Below are 26,688 nucleotides of genomic sequence, written 5' to 3'. Positions count from 1 at the left end.
TCTCTCCTAGAGTATTTTCAAATGAGTTCATGTATGAAAACACTTTCAAAACTGTAAGTACAATACAAATATGAGGTCATATTACACATTCCAGGAGAAGTTATGACATGCTGAAAAGGCAAAATTTACAACCAAATTTCCTTTTTCCAACAACTGATGTCAGAGTCTGCACTTGCATGTAAACTTTTGCAAAGACATTTCAACATAGGAAACAGAAGATTATGTAATACTAACAATATCTAATTTCCCAGCTGTGTGTAGTTAAAAGAAGTAAATGACCGAAGAGGAGTCTTCCCAATGCTCTGAATCTATTAGTAAGTAGAAAGTACTATTACTAGCCATAGAAGGTAACTCCTCTGGAGAACTAGATACAACGGGGCAAACCAGTCTTCATCTCTTTGCCATTCATGAAAACACTTATGTTCAAGTCAGTACAATACATTCTCTCAATGAAGACATCTTCATACAGCAAATGAAGATAATACTGCCAGGAGTACATCCTCTCTGTGTTTGCTGTAACCATTCACAGCAACGACAACAACAAGTGAAATTAAAGAAACAAAAGTTTTCCAATCTCATAGTTTGAAGCGCTGGAAAATCAATGATGTAGCTACCTCTTAAATGGATCTAACTCTTTCTCTGAAGCCTGATGGAGAGCTCATCCAGTAGTATATAATAATCAGACTATGATATTGTAAAGATTCATCTTTATCTCTTCTCTAGCTGTATTCATCCAATACACATTTATCAAACACCTGCTCAATGCTGTGCATTGTATAGGACTAGGAAAACAGATGAAGAAATTTAGTTTCTAATCTAGTAGAGTAGACAGACAAGTAAATAAATTATAATAACTTGTTATCGTAATGGTATAATAGATGTCAGCCTATTAAATACTTGCTTAACTTAATTCTTAATTTCTAAATAGTAATCTATACTAATTAGGTAAGCTTCTGATCATGATGAATTTGTAAGTTTCTTTTAATTTTTTAAAATGCTTTCACTGATATAATGACATTTTATTTTCAAAACAACTCTGTTCCATACACAGTGTTGTGCTTTCCTTCTTTTACCGAAGAGAAAATCAATGTTGAAAGACGAGTTAGTAGCACCAAAGCCAAGGTCAGGACTCAGAAATCTCTACTCTCTTATTTCCTTCTTACAAATGGAGGATAACACATCTGGTTTGCATGCTAAAATCCTGTGTACTATTTATCATTTGATTTCACCAATTTAGGGAACTGTAAGTTTTTATTGAAAGTGCTGGAAAAGAAAAACTCCCATTCATTGTAGAGTGTGTTTTTATTAGAAAACCATTCTAAGCTATGAATTATTTATTGCCAAATGAAATAATGATGTTTATTGTTTTCTATCAATATCTGCCAAGAAATCCTACTACAGAAGAAATCACAAACAGTGTGAAATTTGAAACAATATAGCCATTTGTACAAATGATTAAAAACTGCTGCCCAATCAAGGAAACCATAGTATTCAAACTACTTACATGTTGCCAGCTGATTTGTAAATACAGCAACCACAGACTTACTGTATGTCCGAATTAGATAAAAATCACATCATTTTCTTTGTGCCTGGGAAAGAGCAAATGCTCAATAGATGTTTAGGAAGAGTTTGGGTAAAGAATGGAAAGTGTTAAAGAAAGGAGAAAAATCGGCCGGGCGCGGTGGCTCACGCCTGTAATTCCAGCACTTTGGGAGGCCGAGGCGGGCGGATCACAAGGTCAGGAGATCGAGACCATGGTGAAACCCCGTCTCTACTAAAAATAGAAAAAAATTAGCCGGGCGCAGTGGCGGGCGCCTGTAGTCCCATCTACTCGGGAGGCTGAGGCAGGAGAATGGCGTGAACCCGGGAGGCGGAGCTTGCAGTGAGCCGAGATTGCGCCACTGCACTCCAGCCGGGCGACAGAGCAAGACTCCGTCTCAAAAAAAAAAAAAAAAGAAAAAAAAAGAAAGGAGAAAAATCTTATCAATAGGTCACCAGGCTCCACTCTGCCAAAAATCAAACCAACAATCATCACACACACACACACACACACGCTTAAAGAGAAGTAGAACACACATTTGAAAGTATATTCACTTAAAGACAACCTCCCCTCAAATTTAAAAAATGCTAACTGTGCTTTTGGTCAACGCTACATGTGTAATCTCTGAGTGTTAGCTCAAGGACTTACTTTGCAGAGAAGCAATTTATTCAAGACAGAGACTACACTGTGAGATGCAATCTTTATTACGTTTTAAAACTGAAATAGCCTCACATACTTACAGATGTCAACATTATCAAGTAAGTTTAATTCCCTGTATAAGTGGTTTATGTGTTTTAAGTCCCATCTGTGGATTGAAATAACCCATAAAGTAGTTAGTACATGACAATTAATTTATAAGGAAAAATTGTGAATTAAATGAGGGGGGCATAAGTAAAATATGCAATGAGATCCAAAGAAAATCTCAAAAACTCAGTAAGGAATAGTTATTTCTCATTCATTGATTGTTTTGCTTAAAACAAAAATGAGGTAAACAAAAATATAAGGTCAACCAAGAGCAAGTTTCTGTGCTAGGTACCACAGATTGTCCAACCAGTGCACTTGTGACAGAGAGTTTCTCACTATGCTCAAACTGGTCATCTGTGTGCTCTCAAAATGCCTGCCATGCCTATAAATCTCATCTGTGAGTGTTGTCACCCATTCTCCTGCTAGAAGAATAATCCTACCTTGAGACAAGCAAGATAAGCCTTTCCCCCTCTGAAGATACGAGAGTAAGCACCTGAGCTAAGACTAGATCATCTAAGGCTTATGTGGGGATCTGGTACAAAAGGTACACCTAAACAAAGCAACAGCAGCTTGGGCAACAAAGCAAGACCTTGTCTCTACAAAAAATACAAAACAAATTAACTAGGTGTGTTGGCACACACTTGTAGTCCCAGCTACTTGAGAGGCTAAGAAGGAGGACTGCTTGAGTCTGGGGAGTCAAAACTGCAGTGAGCCATGATGGCACCATTACACTCCAGCCTGGGTGACAGAGGGAGACTTCTGTCTCTTTAAAAAAATGCAACAGTAACAGTGAATTACCTGAACCAAGAACAGGCTCTAGACTCTGAGTGAGATGGGAAGAGAATCAGTCTGTTTGTAGCTAGAGCAGAAAACCTAAGACATAGAGAAATAAGATATTTTACAGATGTTATAAAGCAGTAAAGTTCATGAATAATAAGTAGGAGTGATGAGAAACTGAGACAGAAAAAGGTAGAGAAACATCTACAATAAAGAGAGTACTGGTGGCCACAAGAAAAGTATGACAGAGGGAGCTGTGTCATCCCAATAGCAGAGGATCAACTCTGTCACTAGGGGGCAGAGAAGGAATCTGCTCAGAAAAGCCACACTAGTTACATCCCAATTCTAAATCTCAGTCCATTTTCCTCGGGTTCTCTTAAAGATTGGACATGTGGCTGGGGTTCCTGTCTTGTTCATCTCTAAACTTAACCTTACTGAGGTGAGTGAGTTTTTTTTTTTTTTTTCTTGCAATCAAAAGAATCTATCATCATCACTTCTGCCTGGTCTCCTTAATATCCATCTAAGGAACTTGTCTCAAAATGATGAATGAACAAAAACTTCATTGTACACTACACTGTAAAAATATTTTTTACAGTTGGGCATGGTGGCTCACGCCTGTAATCCCAGCATTTTGGGAGGCCGAGGCAGGTGGATCACCTGAGGTCAGGGGTTTGAGACTAGCCTCACCAATGGTAAAACCCCATCTCTACTAAAAATACAAAAATTAGCTGAGTGTGGTGGCATGCATCTGTAGTTCCAGCTACTAAGGAGGTTGATACAAGAGAATCGCTTGAACCCGGGAGGCAGGTTGGAGTGAGCCAAGATCACACCACTGCACTCCAGCCTGGGCGACAGAGTGAGACTCTGTCTCAAAAAAAAAACAAAAACAAAAACAAAAAAAACCATATATATATATATATATTATATATATATACACACTATCTATTAACATACTTTCAAAAAATTATACTAACCCAATGAAAAGAAAAAAAAAGGCCACATAAATTTGTTATGAATCTTAAGTCACTGAAAAAAGTATAGTTTTCAAAAAAGGAAATATGTTTTTCATTTACAGATAACTGCTCTACAGCTAATTCAAAGCAATAACAACAGATAAACCTATGCTGTGGTTATCTTTTCTTTCTTCACAAGAACAATAGGGCAAACATAATTTACCTTTGGCTTCTGTATTTTCTTTGTTATACTGAAAACATTTTTTTTTAACTAAAGTCTATTTTATTTATATATTTATTTATTTATTTATTTACTTATTTATTTATTTTAGATGGAGTCTCGCTCTGTTGCCCAGGCTGGAGTGCAGTAGTGTAATCTCGGCTCACTGCAGCCTCTGCCTCCCGGGTTCAAACAATTCTCTTGTCTCAGCCTCCCGAGTAGCTGGGACTACAGGCGCATGCCACCACACCCGGATAATTTTTCCATTTTTAGTAGAGATGGGGTTTCACCATATTGATCAGGCTGGTCTCAAACTCCTGACCTCAGGTGATCCACCCACCTAAGCCTCCCAAAGTGCTGGGATTAAAGGCATGAGCCACCACACACGGCCCTAAAGTCTAAATTAAATGTATTCATAGGTTACATGAATGTCTTAGAAAAAAATACATTCTTTCTCAGTTTTATAGATCCCTCCACACCAAAAAAATCCCCAGACCTTTTTTCTAATTCTTACATATGCATTAGATTTTCTTTACCTTAATCATAAGATATTAGGTACATAATTTTTACCATACTTACAAAATCATACCCTGCAGCTGGGAGAAAGGCAAAAGAAGAAGAAAAAAAAAGAGAAAGAGAAGATTGAAAGAGAGAAGAGGAAGGGATAGAAAGCAGAAAGGTTTCTGCTGTAAAGGAGACACAAAAGAAAGAGATGAAAGGGAGAAAAAATGAGGTGGACTAATAGTTACAAGTGTACCCACAGAGCATCGCCACGTCATTATTTTCCAAGCTTCACAATCAGAACCCCCACCCACCCATCCTACAGTCCAAACATTTCAGGAAAGAGAGAAACTAGGCTTTTTCATTCCTCACTCAATGATACTGATCACTCTTCTGACAGGTTGCAGGACAGTGATGATGGCTGGGTCCAGAGTCACAGCCTCCTCCCTCTCAGAAGCTACCCATTCTGTTAAGAGGCCAAAGACCACCACTTTCCTAATTGTGCAGCTCTCCTTGGGCTTCAGTGTGTAACTATTTCTATCTTGATATCTGTTTCTGAGTTCCTAGAATCTTAATGTACTTTTGCCACACCCTCCCTCCAGAAACTGAAACTTGACAAATAAATTCCACTGACTGGCATGGCAGACCTAGACTTCAAAAAGAACACCTGTTATAGCCCCAGGTGTCTACATATTAAATACCACCTGATTCTCCATTGCTGTGCCATACCCACAAGCTAAAGCTCCCTATTGCTCCATCGGGGACTCCTGGAGCTAATCTATTTCCTCCAAAGCGCCTGGAGGTAGTCTCGGGTAACCTTGGACATCGTGCTGCTTCTATTTACTCACTGGAATGCAACTGTCTGCCCTGCAGCTGAGACAACATCCCCAGCACCTGGCCTTCTCCCCTAACCATCGTGACCAGTTCACACAGACACAGACAAATACTAAGATATGAGAAAAACTATAAACAGTGGGACATCATTCCAGTAACTGAAATGTATTCATTTAACCAATATTTATTGAATGTCAGGGATAATGTCTGTATGATAGTGATATAACAATGAACAAGACAGATTTTCTGTCCTCAAGGAATTTGTGTTCTATTTATTTGCACATATAAACAAAAATTTAACTACATGTAAAGGTAAAAACATCCCTTTGTTACTACAACAAATAAAAACATGTGCACTTCTATCTATTGTCTAATATAGAGGAAAGTATCTAAAATGTTATGTCAAAATATAAGTTAAGGAGCATACGCCACATTTTCTTGAGTGGAAGATGCAAGGATTTAAGAAATTGGGGCTGGGCGAAGTGGCTCATGCCTGTAATCCCAGCACTTTGGGAGGCTGAGGCGGGAGGATCACGAGGTCAGGAGATCGAGACCATCCTGGCTAACACGGTGAAACCCCGTCTATACTAAAAATACAAAAAATTAACTGGGCATGGTGGCAGGCACCTGTAGTCCCAGCTACTCGGGAGGCTGAGGCAGGAGAATGGTGTGAACCTGGGAGGCAGAGCTTGCAAGCGAGCCGAGATCACATCACTGCACTCCAGCCTGGGCAACAGAACGAGACTCTGTCTCAAGACGAAAGAAAAGAAAAGAAAAGAAAAGAGAGAAAAGAGAAGAGAGAAGAAAAGAAAAGAAAAGAAAAGAAAAGAAAAGAAAAGAAAAGAAAAGAAAAGAAAAGAAAAGAAAAGAAGGAAGGAAGGAAGGAAGGAAGGAAGGAAGGAAGGAAGGAAGGAAGGAAGGAAGGAAAGAAAGAATTAAAGAAAGAAAGAAAGAAAGAAAGAAACAAAGAAAGAAAGAAAGAAACAAAGAAACAAAGAAACAAAGAAAGAAAGAATTGGAAGTTGCCCTACAAAGTAAAATACAAAAAGCCCATGTAATTGTAAACAGACAGATATGCAAATGAATCAAAAGGTGAGGGAGAAAGAAAAGAGAGCTAGTTCAGATGCAATAGATGCATACTGGGCAGTTAACACAGAAATATGTGCACTTAATACTCAGATATGTAACATGAAGCTTATTTTTTTCTCTAGAATTGCATATAACGTCATGAACTTCATAAACCTCAATCTGTCTACAGAAAATAATTCTGCCTTTCTGGTATCCTTAGTCCAGTGCCTTCGTCTTGTAAACTGTTTCTTGGTTTTTGTTTTTATGGGGTGTTTGGGGGCTTTGTTTTGTTTTGATTTTCAAATCTCAGTCACTGTTCAGCATAAAATTTCTAATTCAGAGTTTCCTTTCCTCCTTTACTAGCCCTTCTTTTGCCCCATACCCTCTTCTCCTATGCTGTCTTTTCTTGGTTGGTCTGCTCTGGCTGCTGGAGGTGTCACAGAAAGTTGGATAACCTGAGCAATGTCCCTCAGTTGAGCAGAAAAGTTGGACAGCTGGTCTTGATCATTTCTTTCCCTGCTGGACATTGTTGTTCCCATCATCATTTTATCCGGCCCTGGCATTGGTATGACACTAACCTACTAATGTTCTGGCCACTTGTTCTCTCTAGGTCTGCCCAGATGGCATCCCTTTAGCTCTTTTCTGCAACACATTCATGGACTTCAAGTGTGCATATACCATATCGCCCACTTCATAGTCTTCTGACATCAGAGATTCCAAAAGCAGTGTTGCTTCCCTTGTCTCACCTCTTCAGGCAATCTCTGTGTGTCCCATAACATATGAAGCAGATTCCTGCAGGGCCAACTAGAGTCCCCTTACTTCTCAGGCCTGGACTATCTTTACCATGCCTTTCTTGACAGCCTACCCTCTCTTAATTCATTCTTTCTAAAGTTCGGTGACCCTCAGACAATGTTGCAGACATTCCTTCCCAGCAGACTTGCAACAAGACCCAAACCAATGTTCAATCAACAATTATCGGCTTCCTTCTAATAAATATTGGTAGCGCTCAAGAATTTTACGCTTCCTCATAACCAACCCGACAACCAGGTATATTTCACAACAAAACAAAGCACAAACAAAATTCTGCCTCATAAGCAAATATTAGCCAGCAGGCACAAAAACAGTCATACATACTGTTCCAGTAAGCTCTATGAAGTCCCTAGTCTATCACTACAAAAGCCCCTTACATGAATGGTGATCTCCAAGATAAATAAAATTGCATCCCCTACAAGATTAACCTTCCCAGTCAATCCAGGAAAAGATCCTAGGACAGATCTTCCATAAAAGAAATGGCAGGGCAGGAGTATAGGACCATGTGTACTGCCATACCAGCACACAGCTGGCAAGGCAGAGGTTTCCAAACCATATTTCTAGCCAGCTGCATATAATGAACACCACTTGTTTCATCAGGGAAACACTATTTTTAATAATTTTTGTGTTAATTAACCCAGTGGTACAGGTGTAAACAGCAATTTGAAATCTTGCCCCAGGTGCCTCCAGAACTTAGATCACTGATTAAAGTCCTTCAAATATTATCCAACCACTCTAGTGGTGGATGTTAAAATGAAAATGAATTGACCCAAGTATATATATGTGTGTGTGTGCATACATATATATGTGTGTGTGTATGTATCATAGATACATATATGACCCAAATACACACACACACACACACACACATCCCATGATCTACACTAGCAGATCAACAAAAATTATGGATGACATTCAGAATGAGATTCTAATCTCCCTTCTTTGGAGAAAACCACAAACCATGGGGTACCAAGATGACTAGCATCTCCCTCCCAGAGAAAGAAAAAAAGAAGGGGAAAAGAGAAAGTGATAATGCTCCATAGTTGCTCTCCTTCAAGATTATAGTCTGCCTTATAGCTCCCTCTTCATACTTCCCTGGAGACAGAATGTTCCAAATTAGTTGGGCTTTATTATTACACAGATGTGAAGGCTGAGAGCCTACTACCTTGAGCATGGTAGTATTCTGAACATGCTGTTTGCAATTTAAACTCTTCACTTTCCACTATCAATTCTCTCCACAGACCTCCTTTCACCTATAAGTAACCCAGTAACCCTGAGGATCAACAAGTGGTTTCAGTGATCCTCCACACTACAGAAATGCAAACACCCACATGGAAAGCCAAAAGGGATTCCTCAGGGATTTGCAGGCACTTATTTGCAAAAGGGTTGCCTATTGCTTGAGCAAGATGATCAGATAGGAATCCACAAGGATTTATTTAATTATTTACCTACAGCAAATGATTCTCCTGAGAAGCACAGAGGGAGGTCAGCAAGTTCTAAATAAGCTAGATGCTAGATAAAATAGCAATAACACACATTAAGTGCACTGAATGTAAACTGAAGATTTTAATACACCTTTTAAAAAGCTGCAATGTTAGATCTGATAAGTTTAATAGAACATAATCTATAAAATCTGATGTAACACAAGCACATAAAGTCTGATCAGCAGGGACTACTACCACTGGTTAGCTCTTAAAGCTGACACAAATTAGACACATCCATATAAGCCCTTATTTTCATGATTAAAGCTGCTCCTCTTTCAAACTTCTTACCTTGCAAATGTCAGTTCTTCAAGTTGTACAGTATTTCTCCCTTTCACTCAACTCTCTACATCCTGTCATCAAATCTTACCTACAATAGCAAAAACCACAATTACTATTGCTCCGACTTAATATTTTGCTTTCAAAGGAGCATTATAATATATATCTTCTTCTTCATTCCATTAGTGTCAGAGACTAATAACCCTTTGCCTTGAAAATTGGACTAACTCTTCATTCATTCCTACACTGTTTTCCCCAGTCCTTGCTCTGTTCTCTGGCATTGATAGCTCATAACTGCAAATCTTGATTCTGCCATCCACCTACCTACCATCCTTCAATGCTTCTTTGGAATTTTCAATATAAATTTTACACTCCTCCATAATTAGGTCCCTGCAAACACCTAAACTAAACTCTAGTCAATTATTCCTTGATGCACAGCCATTGCTTTTGATAGCTCCAATCCATTGGACTCTAACGGCTACAAGAATTATTGCATAACATCTACAAATACACACACCAAGTAACCATCTATAGACTAAAAACATTACACACAGAGACATACTGTAATTATTCAAAGGTGTAAAAATGAACCCTTGAAGTTACCAAAGGCAGTTAGATGTTATGACTTTAAATTCTTACAGATACACTTGAAAAACACAGTGTTTTCTAGAAGAAAAAGCAGGCAATGATGTTAATTTAAAAGATAATAAAGATTGAGAACGTAGTAATTTTTCAAACTTTAATATTTCCAAAACTCCTAGGAAATTAACTATAGGACGTCTTTCCAGTCACTTACCTACTTCATCTACCTTTCTTTACGATTCATATTTTTTCTTTTTTAAAATATTAGAGCATACCTCCTATTAAGCATCTTTTTCCTTTTCCATATTCTGTTCTCCTTCACAGGTTGGAAGTAAGATGTGGTAGATCTCCAAGTGTTTCAGTTGTTACACAATTGGTGGGAAAAGACACTGTGTGCATTCAAAGTATCAAATAATGTTTTACTCTCTTGGCCAGTATGATCCATCAGCCTTCTAAGTCAGATAATAGGTGAAAAAATGGAAAGAATCTACACCCATAATGTCCAGAGGCTTGTTAAAGAAACACAAACATGTAATATCTTGGCATATGGCTAAGAGGACTCTAGTTATTCCTTTGTGAAAAAGCCTGGGGTTACCTGTAAATTTAAATTTAAGACTTTAGAAAAACAAGCAACAGACCTTTAACAGGTTTACCTGTACGTCCTGCAGGCACTAATAAGGGAATAAATTTCACATCTGTTCAGTGTCAGAAAGAATCATAAGTTTTCCACTGTTTTGTTTTGTTTATAAACATGTGCAGGTGAGTAAGGCATCATCAATAATATCACTTGCAGAAATAAAAGTCAGTTATATATGTAGAAAAACATTTCCAAAAATGAGTTCTGAGAAACACTAGTTCTATGAAACGTTTGAGGTGTTTTACACACACACTCAAAAAGACTAAACATATTTAAAAAATGTTACAATGGTATTTCTCATATTTTTAATACATTAATGTTTATTTTGAAGATCCAAATAATTTCTTATTTTGTCTCACAAGGAAACATTTTCACATGGAATATTTCCAGAGTTTTGTTTGTAATGTGCTCAGAAAAATGATGAGATAGACATAGTTTTACCATTAACAATTTTATTTCCAGAAAATGGGTCAATTGCTACAATGAAAATCTTGACTGAAATGCAGAAGTATATGACATGCAAGTAGTCATTAGCACATTAAATCAAGTTCATAAAGATGTCATGAAATAATTTTTTACTTTTTAAAACTGAGCAACAATAAATCTCAGTACTTACAAAAAACATTTTGTCAATAAGGAAATAGAATTAAATTTGGAAAAGCAGGCAATCATGATGGAAACTAGATTTTGTTCAAAATCCCTTTGAATTAAGAAAAAATGTATTGATATAAATGACATATATTTATCAAAAGAAATGTGCTTTCTCTCCATTAGAACAGGATAATTATCACCATATATATCAAAGGCATGGTAAGCATTAAGTTGCTTTCTAAACCAGGTCATTAAAAGATGAATAGATAAGTTTCAACTTTTCCCCCACACATTTTTCTTCTCATACAATTAATCTGCCAAACAGAATTACCTCAATTTGGTTTAGGTGTGAACACCTGACAAATCACAACAAACATCAAATGTGCAATTTCCAAGGATGTCCTCCATATTTTTTCTGTAATGATGTTAAAGTCACAATGATCTTTTTATGCAAATAATATCACATCATTTCCAGGCATAAAAATCATTTCATAGTTTCTGACAACACTTACAGACCTATAGATCTCACATAAGCTGACCCTTGTTTCTATCTCTCTCTATCTCTCCCTCTCTCTTCTCTCCAGCCCCCCTGCCTCACCCACTCCATTCACAAAAATCTTCTACAAATCTTCCTGCTGTGCCTCAAACAAGCCACAGTCATTCCTGCCTTAGGACTTCTTTTCTTAGACCTTGGTCCAGCACCTTTTCAGGCTCAGAGATTCTAATTTAAATAATTAGAGATCAGAAGCAGGCATCAGCGTTTCTTGAAAATGACTAGATAAAAAGAAGCCTGGGACGGAACAGATGAATAAATGATTGACATAAATAATGACAGCAACTCTCTAACAAATAATTTTACAAAGCAGAATGTATTTTACATGCTGCACCTAACAGTTAGCATTTAATACGTCATGGTCAAGCTATCTCTGTCATCTGTGCAATATTTTGCAATGCAGTGACATTTTAGAAAGGCAAAGAGCTTTAAATTGCTAATTTATTGTGGAAAATAATTAAGTTTTCACGTTCATGCCACCATAAAAGAGAAAATATATTTCATGATTATGTTGAACAACATCCTTCAATTGTATGGTAACTAAACTATTTATTATATATTAAAATCAAGACTGTTAGTTGGGCTATTTACTTTTCAATTCTTAAAATCAGATAATAAAATGAAATATAAACTTCACAATAAAATTTCTAAAAGGCAGTTTGTGTTCTATTGCTCTGTATTCATATAAGCATGTCATGCCTTGCTATCTTTCCAAAAACAGCAGCCAAATGGTTTCCACTTAATCTCCTTCTCCAGTGCTGTCTTGACAAACAAGAGCACTTTCAAGGGTACAGGATCAGACATTGTGCACACCATGACCAAACCAAAAACAAAAGCTTCACCATTTACTTAGTCAACATTGATAATTAAATCAATCTTCCTCTTAAGAAATCAGAATAAAGATTTCACAGGTGGAAGCAGCTCTTACTGCCAAAGGGCTTTCTATGATTTGATGCATCCAAGATTTGATGCCAGAAAAAGTGATGAAAAACTTGAAATACTTGTATTAGTTTTCAGCTAGTGGAGGAAATTTCAATTGCTTGAAATTTAGTGTTAGAAGAAAACACTGAGTTGCCTATGGTGTATAATAGAGATTCTTTGAAAGCTACAGTAGGTAGCTATAGACTTTCGGGGTTATGATTGAAAATTTTTATGCTTGAAAATTATTAGCAGTTCAGAAAGAAAATAGAGCCTATTTTGTCCAGAATACATTCGTTTTAGTCATGAGTGGCACTGTTTATAAGATCATAACCAGAGAATCTAAGAATGAAGTAGGTAGAATCATCAAAGTAAACCAGCAAGAAACTAACTACAGGATGTCAATCAAAGAGAACTGGAGATCAAGAGGCAGCAGAGCATCCTGCCAATGGGAAAACAAAATTCTGCAGCATGGAGGAGTTCACCTCACATTGCAAAAAATCAATAAGGCTTGATAAATACAGAACAATCACAAGACAAACACTGAAAACCTCTACATTTAGCTAGTCCCCGGTCTCTTTCCTGGTTTATTTACTCACTGATTCTTTCCTCACTGTGGAATAGCTCTAATATGTCTTTTTGAACAATTCCTAAAGTTAACCAGTGCATAAGCAGCATCTCATCTTGAGTTCAGTTTTCTAAGTCCTACAATATTACTAATGTCACATGAAAAAGCAAAGTCTTTTCCTTCCAAAACCATGATAAGGAAAAACGAGCAATAAGTTATTTGGGGCCTATAATCTCCCTTCTCCTCAGAAAAGCTAATAGTACATCAACATAATTTTTAATACAGTTCATCTTGCTCTTATATTTATAACTAACTATAAAGGCACCTTACATTCAAAACAATAAACTGAGGCAAATTTTCCCATGAGACTAACTTGACCACAATCTAATGAAACATTTTCATTTTGTATGTTGTAGAAGCATGAAGCATATGATAACAGGAAATACATTCAATACCATGCTAGCAGAGAAAAGCTTTCCAAAAGTTTGGTTTAAGTTAGATAGATATTTGAGTTTGTTGGTAGCAGCTTAAGTCAGTTATTTTACTGTCATTTTAAGAACTGTAAAATACAATCACAGTCCCGTTTATTTACTCCTTATAGCATATATCACTCTAGAGCCTAAATAATTATCTGTGACTGCATCGTCTTTGCTCATCACTGCATCTCCAAAAGTTGGTACAATGCATGGCATATAATTCAATAAATACCTTTTGAAAGAGTAAATTAATGTTAAAAAAAATCATGAAATGAGAACAGAATGGAGGCATATCAGCTTACAGATACTTTGAAACATATATCTAAAGATGTTTTATGTTTATTGTCCAAATCCAACTGAAAATAGTAAATTTATCTGTGAAAAAAATATAATTGATAAGACCTCCAATACTTCATTATAACTGCCTTATTATAATTATGTTAGCATTTTTTGAAAATCAAAAGAAAGTTTTGGTTCTTTTCCCAAAATGAAAAGAATCTGTAAACCAAAAGAATACAGTTGAGTCCATTTCAACTACATATTTAAGATGCTGGACTGATTACTTATTTTTTAATGTGTCAATTACTTAATGTTTACTCATTAGAAATGGATGTCCAATGTTAATAACGTTAATTAAACTAATGACTATTACAACTGAATGTATGTGTTTTCAACTGAATTGTATGTGAAGCAAGCTTATTTTTATTTAATTTTCTTCATAATAAATACTGTGCAAGAATTAGGCATTCTTAAATTTTATACTGTGTAAATCTTATTCCAACCTCGTTAAGTATGTCTCCTGAAAAATTAGTCCTTTATACTTATCAGAGTTTTTAATTGATGCACAATAATTGTACATATTTATGGGGTGCAGTGTGCTATTTCAATACATATATACTATGTGTAATGATCAAATCAGGGTAATTAGCATATCCATCACCTCAAACGTTTATCAACTCTTAGTGTTGCCAATGTTCAATATCCTCTCTTCTACCTATTTGAAATTACACAATAAATTGTTGTTAGTTTTATTCACCCTAGTGCTAAAACAAACAAACAAAAAACACACACAACAGAACTTTTTCCTTCTATCTGTTAATTTTATATTCATGAACCAACCACTCTCTATCCCATCCCATCTACCCTTTCCAGTCCCTAGTAACCATTAATCTACTCTCTACTTCTATAAAAACAACTTTTTGAACTTCCAAGTATAAGTGAAAACATGCAGTATTTATCTTTCTGTGCCTGGCTTATTTCACTGACAAGGTTTGTTGTTGTTTGTTTGTTGTTGTTGTTGTTTGAAATGGAGTCTCACTCTGTCACCAGGCTGGAGTGCAGTGGAGCGATCTCGGCTCACTGAAACCTCTGCCTCCCTGGATCAACCAATTCTTGAGCCTCAGCCTCCTGATTACCTGAGACTACAGGCGTGTGCCGCCACACCCCACTAATTTTTTTTTTATTTTTTTTAGTAGAGACAGGGTTTTGTCATGTTGGCCAGGCTGGTCTTGAACTCCTGGTTTCAAGTGATCCACTTGCCTCGGCATCCCAAAGTGCTGGAATTACAGGTGTGAGCCACTGTGCTCAGCCAGGATTTCATTATTTTTTTATGGCTGCATATTTTATTGTACATATAGACCAACTTTTCTTTATCCACTCATCTGTTTATGCACACTGAGGTTGATTCCATATCTTGGCTATTGTTAATGGACATATCTTGGTTAGCACTGCAATAAACATGGGAGTGCAAATATCTCTTTAATACACTGATCTTCTTTCCTTTAGATATACCCAGTAGTGAGATTGCTGGATCATATGGTAATTCTATTTTTAGTTTTTTTGAGGAACCTCTATACTGTTTTCTACAACAGCTGTACTAATTTATCCTCCCACCAAAAGATTATAAAAGTACTCATTCCTTCACATCCTCACTAGTATTTGTTATTTTTGTCTTTTTAATAATAGTAATTCTAACTGTGGTGAATTATCATCTCATCATAGTTGTGATTTGCACTACCCTGATGACTAGTGATGTCGAGCATTTTCTCATATACTTGGTATGTCTTCTTTTGAGAAATGTCTATTCAGATCATTTGCCCATTTTAAAAAGGGATTATTTGTTTGTAAGCTGTTGAGTTTGTTATATATTCTAGATATTAATCCCTTATTGGATGAATAGTTTGCAAATGGTTTCTCCATTCTGTAGGTTGTCTCTTAACTTTGTTGATGGTTTCCTTCGTTGTACAGAAGCCTTTTCATTTGATATAATCCCATTTGTCTATTTTTGTTTTGGTTGCCTGTGCTTTTGAGGTCATATTTGTAAAATCTTTGCACAGACCAATATCCTAAAGTGTTTCCTCTATGTTTCCTTCCAGTAGTTTTGTATTTTCAGATTTTACATTTATCTTTAGTCCACTTTGAGTTGATCTTTGTACATGGTGAAAGATAGGGGTCCAGTTTTATTTTTCTGCATGTGGATATCCTGTTTTCCCAGCATGATTTCTTGAAGAGACTGTCACTTCCACAATAAGTGTTCTTGGTACCTCTGCTGAAAATCTGTTGGCTGTAAATATATGGATTTACTTATGGGTTCTCCATTCCATTCCATTAGTCTATGTGTCTGTTTTTATGCCAGTACCATGTTGTTTGGGTTACCAGTGCTTCATAGTATATTTTGAAGTCATTAGTCTTTAGTAGTATATTTTGAAGTTTGACACCTCTGGCTTTGTTCTTTTTCCTTAGGATTGTTTTGGCTATTTGGGGTCTTCTGTAGTTTTGTAAGAATTTTAGAGTTGTTTTTTCTATTTCTGTGATGAATGTCACTGGTATTTTGAAAATAACTGCATTGAATCTGTAGATCATAGTGAATAGCATGGTCATTTTAACAATATTAATTGTGTTAATCTATAAACATGGAAATCTTTCCATTTGTGCGTGTGTGTGTCCTTCTCAATTTCTCTCATCAATGTTTTGTAGTTTTTCTTGTAGAGATACTTCACCTCCTTGGTTAAATTTATGCTTAGGTATTAATTTGTAGCTGTTGTAAATAGGATTCCTTTCCTAGTTTTCTTCTTCAGCTAGATCTTTGTTGGTGTATAGAAACACTACTGATTTTTCGAGTGCTGATTTAATATGCTGTAACTTTGCTGAATTTGTTGATCAATTCTAAGAATTTTTTGGTGGAGACTTTAGATTTTTCTCCATATAAGAATATGTTATCAACAAACAGAAACAATTTCACTTCCTTCTTTCCAATTTGGATGCCCTTTTTCTCTTTCTCTTGCCTAATTGCTTTAGCTAGGACTTTCAGTACTATGTTGAATAAAAATGATGAAAATGGACATCTTTGTCTTCTTCCAGTACTTATGGTAAAATAATTTTTAGCTTTTCTACATTCAGCATGTCATATATGGTTGTGAGTTTGTCATATATGGCTTTAATATGTTGAGGTATGTTCCTCCTATCCATAATTTGTTGAGAGTTTTTATTATGAAGAGATGTGTTGAATTTTATCAAATGCTTTTTCTGTGTCCATTGAGATAATCAAATGGTTTTTGTTGATATGTATCATGAACATTGATTTGATTATATTGTACCATTCTTGCATCCCAGGTTAATTCCCACTCGATAATCATATATAATCTTTTTTATTTGCTGTTGTATTAAGTCCAAAATACCGGTTTGCTATTATTTTATAAGCCATTTTTGCATCTATGTTCAATATCAGGGATATTGGCCTATAGTTTTCTTTTTTGTTGCATCTTGGTCAGGTTTTGATATCAGGATAATACTGGCTTCATGGAAATAGGAAGAATTTTCTCCTCTTCCATTTTTTCAACAGTTTGAGAAGAACTGGCATTATTTCTACTTTACAAGTTTGGTAGAATTCAGCAGTAAAGCCATCTGGTCCTAGAATTTTCTTTGGTGGGAGACATTTTATTATGATTTTAATCACATTATTCATTATTGGTCTGTTCAAGTTTTCTATTTCTTTTTAGTTCAGTCTTGATAGATTCTATATTCTCAGGGATTTTCCCATTTCCTCGAGGCTTTCTAAGTTGTTTGCATACTGTTGTTCATAATAGTCTCTAATGATTCTTTGTATTTCTGTGATGTCAGTTGTAATGTGTCCTTTTTTATTTCTGATTTTGTTTATTTTAGTCTTTTCTCCTTTTTTTCCTTAGTCTAGCTAATGGTTTGCTGATTTTATTTATCTTTTAAGAAAATCCACTTTCCATTTCATTGATTTTTTTTTTTTTTCAGTCTCAATTCTGTTAATTTCTGCTGATCTTTACTCCTTCTTTCTAATTTTGGGTTTGGTTTGTTCTTGCTTTTCTAGTTCCTTGAGTTGCATCATTAGGTTGTTTTTTGGAAATCTTTTTACTTTTTGGATGTAGAAGTTTATTGCTATAAACATTCCTCTTAATACTCCTTTTACTATATCCCATAGGTTTTGGTATGTTGTGGTTCTATTTTCATTTGTTTCCAGAAATATTTTAATTCTCTTCTTAATTTCCTCATTAATCTATTGGTCATTCAGTAGCATGTTGTTAAAGTCCATGTATTTGTACAGTTTTGAAAGTTCTTGTTATTGATCTCTAAATTTACTGTGTTATGAACAGAAAACATACTTGATATCACTTTGATTTTTTGAATTTAGTGGAACTTATGTTTTTAATCTAACATATGGTCTATCCAGGAGAATCTTTCATGTGATGATAAAAAAATATATAAATTCTGCATATGTTGGATAAAATGGTCTGAAAATGTGTATTATATCTTCCTATTTGCATTTTCCCCACAATGGGGAGACTTAGCCATGGAGATCCTTCTTGGTGTCAGGTCTGACATGGCCTACAAGTAGCTACAGTAGTGCTGGGTTCCAGGGTGCAATTACTCAGAGTAGCTGTGAAGCTGAGGTCCTAGGCTCAGGTCCTCATGAAACTGCTGTGGCATATGGGTTCTGGGGTACAGATTCACTCTCTGTGAGAGTGTTGGATGTAGACTGCCCACAGAGGCAGCATCCATGACTCTCAGGCACCCTCGCAGTTCAGACCAAGGGAATTTGGTTGTAGCTGAGACTCTGTCCTAGTCTACCCTGGTTCCCAGGTGCAAACCTTCAGAGCATTTCTGCCCTAGGAATGCTCTGAAAGTTTGGACCTAGGGAGTAGGGTAGGCTACAGTTTGGGAACCAGACCCAGCAGGGCTCAGAGACAACGTAGATCCTGGGGGGATAAGGCACCATGTAGTGGTGACTCTGGACTCCAAGGTGGTAAAAATTGGCAGTGCCCCAGGCTCTATGAAGCCAAGTGTAGTGGCAGCAATGATCCGAGAATGGTATAGTGTAGCTATTGCTTGGGCCCTGGGGAGCAAAGAGCAACACAGCTATGACTCTACTCCCTGGGGAGGAGAATTTCTCAGTAGCTCATGCTCTAGGTGGCTAGTCCAGCTCCAGGGAAGCAGGGTACTAGAGCTGTTTGTCCTGTAGGACAGGGTGTCTCAGTTCAGCCACTGCACTGTTTCTTTGGGACTCAGCGTACCATGTCAGCTCTGCCCTGGGATGCACAGCTGCTCTACTTGGCCAAGTCACCAGTTCCCTGGGAGGTATTATGCAACTAACTTCATTGGTCAGGCCCTCTGTAGGGGTAGGAGGGGTTTGGTGTCTGCTCTGGGTGACCAAAGCACTATTTCTCTGGGATACAGGGCACCTCTTCAGCTTGGGTACTTGAGTACATGACCACTCCAGGAGGCCAAGACACCATTTCCTGTCATGGGGAGGAGGGAAGCCTACCTACTCTGGGCATTCAAGATACTGTTTTTCCAGGGACAAGGATACTGCTTCAGCTCACGCACAGGCAGCGATGACTGCTCTAGGCAGCCAAGGCATCGTTTCTCTGGGATGTAGGGTGCTACCTGAGCTCTGGCACAGTGACTACAATGGGTAGATGGAGTAGCTTTGCCAAAGCACTGTTTCCTTAGAGGCAATGTGTAGCTTCAGCTCAGGCCCCTATGGGCAGCACACAGCAGTGATTTCTAAGGGAAAATGGAGTAGAGTGGCTCCACCAAGACACTGTTTCCAGAGAGTGGCCTTGCAAGTTAACTAACATCTCTGTGTCTCATTTTGTTCACTTGGAAGGTTAAAATAAGATCATCATAACCTGCTGTGAGGATAAATGAGTTAGTACACATAAAGAATTTAGAACAGTGCCTGGCATGTAGTAAGCACTTGGTAAATGTCAGTTTTCGTTTTTTATTTAGTATTTTCTAATACAGATTTCAGTTTTCCTTATCCCTACCAAGTCTTTTCGTAAAATAATTCATATAAAGAACCTCATAAAGCATTTACCAGATAGTAAATACTCAAAGAATGTGTTACTTTGCCATTGTATACCTACTTATTTATTATCTCATGAATTTTCCAGGTTTATAGTTTATCATAAGTTTTTGCATACAAACTTAGCTCATGTTTCTGTCAAAACCTTACCGATCAGCTTCAGTGGGGAAAATGACTTTATTTAATGGTTTAATTTAAAGTAGAAATATATTATAAATATATAAATATGTGAAAGTGCTACATCAATGTCATCTTGTTTTGTCAATTAGCAAACTTCTTCACCTCTACTTTGCATCATTTTCTTGGAAGTTCAATGTATAATGAATCTAGAATTTTGGCATTCATATACTTAACATTTTCCTATTCAGTTCCTCAATAGTGAGGCTAAAGACTGAAAATATGCATTCAAATTGAAATCTTACTGAAACATGCATGCAAATTTAATGTATTACAAGCTGTATGACTGTTATTAGTCAGGGTTCTCCAAGAAACAGAACCGTGTGTGTGTGTATGTGTGTGTGTGTAAGAGAGCAAGAACAAGTGAGTGAGCAAGAGAGAAAAAGAGAGAGGATAATTTTAAGGAATGGGCAAATGGCTTCATGCAATTATAGAACCTAAGAAATCCCAAGATCTACAGTGAGCAATCTGGCGTAGTTTCAGTCTGAGTACAAAGGTCTGAGAATCAGGAAAGCCAATGGAGTAAGTTGTAGTTGAGAATCCTACAGGTACAAGGTCCAAGAAGAGCCAGTAAGACATCAGTCCAAGTCTGAAGGCCAAAAAAGACGAGTGTTCCAGCTCATGCAGCCAGGCAGAAGAAATTCCATCTCACTCAACCTTTTTGTTATATTCAAATCTCCAGTTGATTGAACGAGGCCCACCCACAACAGAGAGGGCAATCTGCTTTATTCAGTTCAAATGTCTCATCCTCACACCCTCACAGAAACATCCAGAATAACATATGACCAAATGTCTAGGCACACCATGACCTAGTCAAGTTGACACATAAAATTAGCCATTACAGGTGATGATGCAAGTTATCGTTCAAATTGGTTCACATATGAAAGTGAAAAGAGAGCTAACTTGACAGGGTTCCAGAACAACTAGCACAAACTCAGATTTTCTCTGGCAAACAGGGATACATGCCAGAGGGGAAAAAAAATGGGATAGTTAAGAGAAATCTAGCTAGTATAAAAAGCAAGCTGCCTTCTTTATTTAACAAAGCCACAATTTCTTCTCGTGGGGCCTGGAATGGAGTAAATATGAAGCAAATATTTACTGAATAAATGAAGAAATTTAATACAAGAAGCATGTACAGGAATTCTCACATTAAATGATTGAAGAAGAACACGATATGACTACATAAGTTACAATTGCTCCTGCAGTATGATTACATTTGGATGCTCAAATTGATGTAACATGGTCTCATAAAGCTAATGAATGCATAAGTTTCATATTATAGATTGGAATACATTCATTTAAATTTTTAATATAAATATTGCTCTTTTTTCCTACTTATCATGAGCATTCTTGGCTATAACCTCTAGAATGCATGCAGCAAGGGTTTACATTACTGTGCTATAAGGTGCACTTCAGTGAAAAATTTAACATTTTTCCTACTTAGGAACATGAGTTGGATCAATGGTTTGCGATTTGAAATGTGGGGGAACCTATTAAAGCCTACTACCCTTCATAGTTATTCCTGAAATGCAGCATGGTATAAATACAGGGTTTGAAGTCAGAAGGGTATATTTTAAGTCCTATTTCTGTCACTCATAGCTTTGGTACATTGAACAATTCATAGGACCTCTTTTCATATTTTTTATCTTTCCCTTCCCCTTAATTCTGCCATAATCAATCTTTCATCAAGTCTTATTTTTTGTCCCTCAAAAGTTCTCTCATCTTTTTTTTTCTATTTTCATTAAAATTAAACTTTCTACTTTATATCTGCCTAATCATAAAATACTTCTAATTAGTCTTCTTTTTTTAAAGTCCTACTGAAACTATATTCCATCCTCTGAATTATTTTTCTAAGAGCTAATTTTAAAATTCCAACCATTTTTTAAAAGAATAAGGCCATTTTCTGCCTTTTCCATCATCCTAATACTTACATTAGTCTGAAACATCCTATTACTTTCCCCATTATCCACCAAATTTGTATTCAGTACTATATTTTCCTTGGAGCTATTTCAAGCATGTTGAGACTTGGCTTCTCTATGAAATTAAGTTTATAAACAAAGCTCATTTTCTTTCTAAACTCTACAATGCCTAGAACATTCCTGGAAATAATGTTGCATTCAATAAATATTTGCTGACATCTATGTTACAAAATGAGAATGATTTGCTCTCCAGGTTCATCTACTGTTGTACAGAAAATGTGTACTGGAACAGATACCAAAATTAATATAATCATGTTTTTCAAAAATGTGTTACAATTAAACCTGTTATGCTATAAAATTTGAATCTCAAATTTAGTTAAGAAAAAAAATAAAAGCCATCCACATTGGAAAGGATAAACTATAACTATCTCTATTCCCAGATGACAAGACCCCATATATAGAAATTCCAGTAAAAACAATAAACCTATGACAATAAACGAGTTCAGTAAAATGTATATATAAAAATCAGCTATATTTCTACACATAGGCAGTGAACAATTTGAAGAATAAAATTAAGGAAACCATTCCATTTATAATAATATGAAGAAGAAACTACATAAAATAAATGTAACAAAGACGTGCAAAATGTGTACACTGAAAACTAAAAACACATTGTTGAAAGGAATTAGAGAAGATCTGGCAAATATACCCTAGGCTTATACACTGTAGACTTAATATTGTTAAAATGGCAATATTCTCCAACTTAATCTACAGATCTAATGTAATCCTTATCAAAATTTCAGCTGCCTTTCTTGAAGAAATTGATAAGCTGATCCCAAAATTCATATAAAAATACAGGGAACCCAGAATGGACAAAATAATACTAAAAAAAAGTTGGAAGATATGCTTCCCAATTTAAAAATGCACTACAAAGCTAAAGTAATTAAGACAGTGTGGTCCTGGCATAAATCTAAGCCTATATATCAATTGAGTGGAACTGAAAATCCAGAAATAAACCCTTGTATGTACAGTCAATTGATTTTTTGCAAAAGTGCCAAGACAAATCATTGGGGAAATAATAGTCTTTTAAACAAATGGTGCTGGTACAACTGGGTATCCACATGTAAAATAATGAAGTTGGACCCCCTATGTCATATTATACACAATATTTCATTGACAATAGTTTATAGACCTTACTGAAACAGCTAAAACCATAAAACTCTTAGAAGAAAACATAGCCATAATTTTCATGATCAATTAGGCAATAGTTTCCCACATATGAAACCAAACAGAAAAACAATAAAAGAAAATATATACATCATCAAATATTTTCATCAAAATATTAAAGTTTTATGTTTCACAGGACAACATCAAGAAAGTGAAGACAATCCACAGAATTGCAGAAAATATTTGCAAATCATACATCTGATAGAGAACAACTCAACAATAAAAAGACAACTCAATTAAAAACTGAGCAAAATATCTGAGTACACATTTCTCTAACGAATATATACAGATGATTAATAAGCACTTGAAAGATACCCAATATCATTAGTCATCAGGGAATTGCAAATCAAAGTCACAAAGAGATGCCACTACACAACCACTAGGATGGCTAAAATTACAATACATTAACAAGTATTGACAAGCATGAAAAGAAATTGGAACCCTCATATATTGTTGATAGGATTGTAAAATACTGCAGCCACTTTGGGAAACAGTTTGACAAGCCCTCAAAATATTAAACATAGAGTTACCATATGACCTAGTAATTCCACTCCAAGGTTTATATCCAAGAGAAATGTTGTCCATAAAAAACTTGTATACAAATGTTCAGAGTAGCATATTTCAAAATAGACAAAATGTGGAAACAACCCAAATGCCTGTCAACCAATGAATGCATAAACAGAACATGATACATTAAAATGATGCATTTGTGGAGACATTGCTTGGATTGTGGAAGTTTAAAAAAATATCAAAACTTTGAATACATTCCGGGTTAATTTGTGTTTTAAGATGAAATGTGAATGAGTTTTCTTTTTGAAATAGATTTTAATATTTACTTTTTTGATATGTCAGACGGTTTCAATAATGAGTTTTCTTTTTGAAACATATTTTAATGTTTACTTTTTTGATATGTCAGAAGGTTTCAATAATTTCCATCTACTATTGAGAAAAAGGTATTACTTTTCAGTGTTTGCAAAATAGGTTCATACTTAGGCAACTATTGCTTTAGATCATTTACTGATAGAAGATAAAGTACGGTCATCCTTTGGTATCGGAGCGCGACTGGTTCCAAGACCCCCTACAGATACCAAAATCCACAGATGCTCAAGTCCCTCAGTAGTACTACAGTCAGGTAAGATGTTACCACTGGAAAAGCTGGGTGATGAGTGTAGGGGACTTCTCTTGTATTTTTGAAACTCTTATGAAATTATAATTATTTCAAAATAAAACATTATAACTCTTCATTTTCACTTTTCAGTATTGTGATATTCTGCTTGTTTCAGATGCACAACTAGAAAACAAATTCAAGACTACGCTTTTATCTAAAACTTCCTCCTTATACCCATCTTCATGGGACAGGAATTGGTGTTTTCATAAATATATGTTTAATCTACATGAACACTGAGTAATATCAGCAACATACTACATTCAAATCATGCGGCAAGATTCATATAATACTCCAGCAATTACTGGATGGATGACATATTTCAGTGTTACCACTGTTAGTTGATAATGGCAGTAAAAAGGCCAGTGCTTCAGTTAATAGTTACAGGCTTGACCAGATGACTTCCTGATATTCTGGGTCTGACACTGAATCTATTCCTGATATTCTGGGTCTGACACTGAATCTATTAAAAGCAGAATATTATTCAACAATGTGTTTAAAATTTTTCTTAAATATATTTTAAAATAGTATCAGAGAAATTGTTATGCAACATTAATATAACTCCTATTATATCAATTAAGTTTCATTATAATAAATATTTTGAATAACAAGTTTTTCAATTGCTTTATAAATTCATGAGTTTCTCAAAAGTTTCACAATAAGTTTGAATTTGAATTGAATTTTATTTCTTTGACATTTACTACATCTACAATATTTTCATAGTAAAATAAACATAAGCTGGCTTCAGTTGATAATAAGTTCCATAATTCATGTCAGCAGATAATGACTGTTAATTCTTCAATTAAAACAAACAAAAATGCTTTGAGGCCAGGCATGGTGGCTCATGCCTGGAATCCCAGCACTTTGAAAGTTCCAGGTGGGCAGACTGCCTGAGATCAGGAATTCTAGAATAGCCTGGGCAACATGGCAAAATGCCATGTCTACAAAAAATAGACAAAGAAATTAGCTGGGCGTGGTGGCGTGTGCCTGTAGTCCCAGTTATTCAAGAGTATAAGGTAGGAAGACCACTTGAGCCTGGGAAGTTAAGGTTGCAGTGAGCCATGATCACACTACAGCACTCCAGCCTGGGTGACAGAGCAAGACCCTCTCTTAAAAAAAAAAAAAAAAAAAAAAATGCTTTGAGATAGTCACTGACTAGAAGCTGAAACTACACGTGTACTAATTAAAAGCATGACTATATATTAAGTTGGTCCACTGACTTTCTTTGAACATTTTGGAGAACATTTAGATAACCATATTACATAATAAATGCATTGCTTCTGACAGTTCATTTTTATTAGAAGTTGTATTAGAAGACCCAGAGAAGAAGGAAAAACAGCAACAACAACTCACATGTGGAAACCCTAAAAAGGTAGCACAGCATCACAACACCCAACATCACAACAGAGTGCTGTTGGGTCCGTCTCCCCGGATTTGTGCTATGGCTGTCACTTACCTGTCACATACACTTGAATAAGTTACTTCTTTTCAATTTTCTCAACCACAAAATCCAGTTAATAATAACTTCTATAGCATAGAGTAAATTTCTTAACATTATGCCTGGTGCAAAAGCCCTCAACCTGTCAGCTATTGCTACTAATTTTTCTGAGTCCCAATTTCCTTATTTGTGATAAAATAATAGCAATACATCCTCTGTCTATGGATCAGAGATGTTGTGAATCGAGAGCAATACTGCTTATTGCAGTGCTTTATCAGCTGTAAAGAACAATGCACTAAAAGTAAAACAACTTTTTTTTTTTTTTTGAGACGGGGTCTTGCTCTGTCGCCAGGCTGGGAGTGCAGTGGCGCGATCTCGGCTCACTGCAAGCTCCGCCTCCCAGGTTCCAGCTATTCTCCTGTCTCAGCCTCCTGAGTAGCTGGGATTACAGGCGCCCGCCACCACGCCCAGCTAATTTTTGTATTTCTAGTAGAGACGGAGTTTCACCAAGTTGGCCGGGATGGTCTCAATCTCTTAACCTTGTGATCCGCCCGCCTCAGCCTCCCAAAGTGCTGGGAAGTAAAACAATTTTTATACTATGATTTATCAAATACTCACCATGGATAAATACAAAAAATTAGCCGGCCCTGGTGGCCGGCGCCTGTAGTCCCAGTTACTCGCGAGGCTGAAGCAGGAGAATGGCGTGAACCGGGGAGGCGGAGCTTGTAGTGAGCTGAGATTGCGTCACTGCTCTCCAGCCTGGGTGACAGAGCAAGACGCCGTCTCAAAAAAAAAAAAAAAGAAAGAAAGAAAAGAAATAAAAAGATGATTATTGTTGTAAAAAATCTAAAAACCTTTTCTTGTTTGTTTTCTTAAAGACTCTGTTACTAGCCTTC

The 26,688-nt window shown here is 36.2% G+C and overlaps 1 protein-coding gene across 20 annotated transcripts in view; it reads right to left on the bottom strand.

Moving 5' to 3' along the window:
* Positions 1-26,688, bottom strand: part of GULP1 (GULP PTB domain containing engulfment adaptor 1) — a 306,186-nt gene that overhangs the window by 222,094 nt on the left and 57,404 nt on the right. For 3 of the 20 annotated variants that reach the window (XM_074008613.1, XM_074008617.1, XM_074008615.1), the window contains exon 1: positions 26,411-26,575. The exons of the other annotated variants lie outside the window; for them this stretch is intronic. The gene's annotated coding sequence lies outside the window, so the exon portion shown is untranslated. Of the gene's footprint in view, positions 1-26,410; positions 26,576-26,688 lie in introns of those variants that run through there. 20 annotated transcript variants of the gene reach the window in all.

Source organism: Macaca fascicularis, chromosome 12, assembly GCF_037993035.2.
Source record: "Macaca fascicularis isolate 582-1 chromosome 12, T2T-MFA8v1.1".
NCBI classification, from domain to species: Eukaryota; Metazoa; Chordata; class Mammalia; order Primates; family Cercopithecidae; genus Macaca; species Macaca fascicularis.
The sequence above is the reverse complement of the archived record's forward strand: the minus strand, read 5'-3'. Positions and strand labels throughout refer to the sequence as shown.